General features: G+C 46.8%; 1 protein-coding gene across 9 annotated transcripts in view; it reads left to right on the top strand.

Moving 5' to 3' along the window:
* SLC24A1 (solute carrier family 24 member 1) overlaps positions 1 to 4,662 on the top strand; it is a 30,483-nt gene continuing 25,821 nt past the window's right edge. For 4 of the 9 annotated variants that reach the window (XM_025199516.1, XM_025199522.1, XM_025199521.1 and 1 more), the window contains exons 1-2: positions 1 to 3,369; positions 3,719 to 3,857. The gene's annotated coding sequence lies outside the window, so the exon portion shown is untranslated. The remainder of the gene's footprint in view (positions 3,370 to 3,718; positions 3,858 to 4,662) is intronic. The other 5 variants (XM_025199517.1, XM_014518247.2, XM_014518248.2 and 2 more) reach the window with 5 other exon arrangements.

The raw sequence follows: 4,662 nt of genomic DNA on the forward strand, positions 1-4,662 counted from the left end.
CGCCGCCCAGCCCCTCCGAGCCACGCGCCCGTCCTCCGCTCTTCAAACTCTCCTCTTCCCCAAGAAACAAACGCCAGCCACGGTTCGGTCGCCACACCGCTGGTTTCTCGTGGTCCGTTCGCGAGCTGCCCCTCGTCTTGTACGAAGACGGTTCGGTTTAGGTGCGGGCTCACCTGCACCATTGTCCGTACAGCGCCTAGCGGGTGAGGGTCCCGATTTGGGAGCAGGACGCCCAGGAAACGCCTTCAAAGTCATAAGAAAGGGAATTGCTTTGTCGCCCTTGTAAATCGACCCCGTGAAGTCCAACGCGCGCCGTGCTTCCCTGGTCGTCCTTCGTGGAAGACGGGTCTGGCCCTGTGCTCGGTGCAGTGATAACAGGTTCGCTTCTCTCTCGTCTTTCGTGGAAGATTTTTTAATACATTAGACAAGTTTGTGAGGACTGAAAAAAAAAAAAAAATGGGATAGGGGTTTTGAAATATCTTCCGTGGCGATTGAATCTGCTCTCACACATCTATCGCCCCTTTACTTAACGTGTACGGTTGCCCGCGCTCACGCTTTCGTCGGACGTCTTGCAGTATTTCGCAGATGCTCTTAGAGCCCCAGCGCCTGGAGTCTTGCCTCCCATTTAAAAAAGAAAAAAAAAAGCAAGTTTCAAGTTCCCACGGTGGCAGACAGAAGCTTAAAGTGAATCAAGCGCACCCTAAAAATCGCAGAAGCCAGAAGACAAATAGGAAGAACCCAAATGCCTATTCTTTTTTATTTAAAAAAAAAAAAAATCACGATTTTTGGAGTTTGATTTTTTTAACTGTTCAATACACAAGGTTGGCAATGCTGCATATGTACAGCATATTAAAGACCTGATCGTACTCCCATTAAAACCAAAGGCAAAACTCTGAAGTTTTACAGGAGTGGAACAGAAGATGGGTGCTGTGCTCATGCTTCATTGCCAGGTATGGCTTGTCCTGGTTGCATGGATGACTAAACATCAAGACCAAAATGCTCGTGTGCAAAGCTCGCGTACTCAGCACTCTCACGTGTGGTGGGGAAACTTCTGGACATTAAGAGAAAAGTTTGAACAGCTGCCACCCGCGCTGTTCATGCCTCATACTCGACCTCAAATGCAAAATAAAATTGCCAACACAGAGGTTCTTCAAAGGACAAATTTACCAAGTGTGACAGCCCTACTCAGACAGAGACAACTGCGCTGGCTAGGCCAGCTGAGTAGATTGGAAGATGGACACATACCCAAGAACATCCTGTACAGGGAATTATTGGAGGGAACAGGAAGAACAGGACACCCCCAGCTTTGTTATAAAGACACATGCAAGAGAGATATGAAGGCATTTGGACTTGATCCTGGCCAATGGGAAACCTTGGCAAGCGATCCGAACAAGTGGCATCATCGTCTCCACCAGGGCATTAGAGCCCATGACAGGAATTGGCCCCAACAGCTTGAACTGAAAAAAGTCTGTAAGAAGCAAGCAGCTCCCAAACCACCCCACCGCGATGCATATGTTTGCAACCAGTGCCACAGATCATGCAAATCTGAGATGGAATTATTCGGTCACATGAGACATTGCAAACTGTTTATGTCATAGGCTGCAATTTCTACCATCTTTCACAGACTAAAGGATGCCATAAAAAAAAAAAAATTGAAAATAAAGCCATGTTTCCAAGACATGCAATGATATTCAAAGTGCAGAACACAAATAAATGTCACCAAAATCAATGAGAGATGCTGGTATTCAGGATTTTGCTAATTAGACCCATGGGATACTGGGGGATGGTGCATACTTATGCAATTCCTGATTTTCCAAGATGCCTAATGATATAAACCCATAACAGAGGGAAAGGATCAAACCCTTGTGGCTTCTTGCGTACAAAAGAGCCTCCACTGCTGACTCACATGGGAGCCACAAATCTTGGAAACTGTACCTTCCTTTGATGTCAGGCCAGGCCTCTCTCAGTCTGCTCTCTGGTACCATATAAACCACTACAGACTGTTCCATGGTCGGGTTGTCAGCAACTAAATGCACTGCCACCTGAGCTAGCCTGGGTGAGAAGGGTGCGTGGACACCCAGCAGGACTAAAAACAAGACCCCTCAAAGGGTGGATGAGCTCCCCATGAGCCAACAGCCATCCATAGCTGGAGAGGAGATGGGCGCCACCAGGTCACTCTGCCCAAGGAATCACTGGTGATGCAAAGCAACTCAACTAGGGTGGTTACAGCCTCTAAGATGCCCCAACGGTTGAGCAGCCTCGGGATTGACTTGCCTTGCCTTGCACCTTCCTGTGAGGGATAAATACAGCCTGCTGCCCAGCATGGTTTAAAAGACCCTCCTTGTCCACCCTTTTAATCTATTTTCCAAGGAGGTGACTGTTTCAGACTCATTTATAAAACCAAGGTCTTTAGTTCAAGCTGAAGAGATGCATGCTTTTAGCTCCCATTTCAGTCCCCAGTGCCAACTAAGAGACTGGCCATCTCATGCAGATTAAAGGCACAGAATATAGTCTGATGTGTCCTTCTGCCTTCTCCTATTTCAGTCCTGTTCTTGCAATGAATATTCAGAGGGTTCCTGCAGCCCCTGAGGTTTTGACATGGAGAAAATTTCTCCTTTGCACAATAAAACTCAGGCAGTTGGGGAAATTTAAAATGAGCTTTGAACTAAGGAGTTCAGGCTCCAGCAGAGGCCAAGTGGGGATACATACTCTGAAGACAACCCTACCAAAGACAGGGAAGAGAGAAAGGTATCTGGGGCATTTCTGTGCCACCTTAGTACCACACCACTCTGTGCTGTGTTTACTTTGTGTGCGCCGTCTTTCCTGACAGAAATCATATTGCCACCTGAGAGTGCAAGAACTCGCAGCTCTGCTACTTTCATTTCATAACGTAGCACAGAGAAAGGGGGCACGGCAGACCTCATGCCTTTCCTCCCTCCCACCCCAACCAGGAGTCTCCTACAAGAGATCAGCACACGAGAGGCTGTACATTACTCCAGAAGAGTCATGTAGTTCTCAGCTATGATATGGAATCAGCTTTTGACCACAGCAAGCATGAGCTAGATTAAAAGGGATGTCTGCTTCTACAATCCACTCCCTCTCCCCTCCCTGGTCTCTCCCAGTTTCCACAACTGGGTTTTGTTGTGGGTTTTTTTGTTTTCTTAATTTTAGACGACAGCACGCACCTGTTTGCCATTTCTCAGCAGAGTTGCCTGGCAGGCTGCACATCATCATGCAAACACCCATTAAAATACTACCTGCCATCATTATGGCAAGGGTGTATAAAAGTCCAGATTCCAGAATGAAGTAAGAACTCCCAACACTAGACAGACCAAACAATAACGACCCAGGGCAATTTATCATGGCAAGGTATATATCATTATGTTCTTGGATGTGAAGAGTACAACTGCCAATCTTCATTAACAAATGAAGCCATTAAACTCCTTTATGTGACCCCAAAGACAGACACATATTACTGCCCCAAAGGCACATACTAGGCACATGAAGAGAGAGGAGTTCTGCCTGTCAATTGCTTTGAGCATCTGGAAGAGAAACACAAGAACAACCCCAAAAACTGAGAAAGTAGCCAAAAAGCAACAAAACCAATAAGCATTAGTAGTGCAATCCTGGGGGGAAAAAGTGAGAGTTAATATGTTTTGGGGCTGGTTGAGGTATGGAGCTTTGGGAAAAAAAAAAATCTTCTGTTTGATTATTTCAGGGAAAAGGATCAACAGGGTTACATTGAAGATATCTCACTCTACCACTGATTTCTCCATCAAAAGAGTCCACGCGGTTCTCTACCACTCTGGTTTGAACAGGATAACTGGTGCCTGAGGAAGCTGATCACTGTGAGGCCTGTAAGTACAACTCTGTGTCCAATGTGTGTGATGGAGAAGTGAGATTCTAATTTGGCTCCTGATATTTTGGCTCAGTTAGGCAAATGATAAACTTGTAAAAACAAGGGAAATGAGTAATAATGGCAAAAAAATGAAAGGAAGCAGCTTCAGCAAAATATTGGCACTCTGAAAAAAATGACCACAATAAGGTGGACTGATATAAGGTGGGGCCTGGGTGAGGGAGATTCCCTGCCCACCATCAATGCTGACCTCGTGAAGGAACACGTTGACAGGCTGGACACCTTCAAGTCAGCCGGCCCTGACGTCTTACACCCAAGGGTACTCAAGGAGCTGGCGAGCATTATAGCCCAGCCCCTGGCACGGATCTTTGAGAGCTCCTGGCACTCTGGTGAAGTGCCTGAAGACTGCAAGAAGGTCAATGTGGTGCCTATCTTCAAGAAAGGGAAGAAAGTGGATCCAGCAAACTATAGGCCCATCAGTCTGACCTCTATCCTGGGGACGGTCTTAGAAAAGATGATTAAAGAGGCCATTCTCAACAGACTGGCCGACGGCAACTTCCTGAGGGATAGTCAGCACGGGTTTGTTGCGGGTAGGTCTTTCTTGCCCAATTTTATCTCCTTTTATGAACAGGTGACCTATCACCTGGACAAGGGAGAAGAGATTTATGTCATATATCCTGACTTTAAAAAAGCCTTCGATCTGGTATCCCATGATCACTTCTTGGCAAAACTGGATAACTGCAGCCTCGACCTCCCCATGATCCAGTGGCTGGCCACGGGTGGGGGGATGGGTCCCCGGGTCAGCA

The sequence above is a fragment of the Alligator sinensis genome, unplaced genomic scaffold (assembly GCF_000455745.1).
Source record: "Alligator sinensis unplaced genomic scaffold, ASM45574v1 scaffold210_2, whole genome shotgun sequence".
Lineage (NCBI taxonomy): Eukaryota > Metazoa > Chordata > Crocodylia > Alligatoridae > Alligator > Alligator sinensis.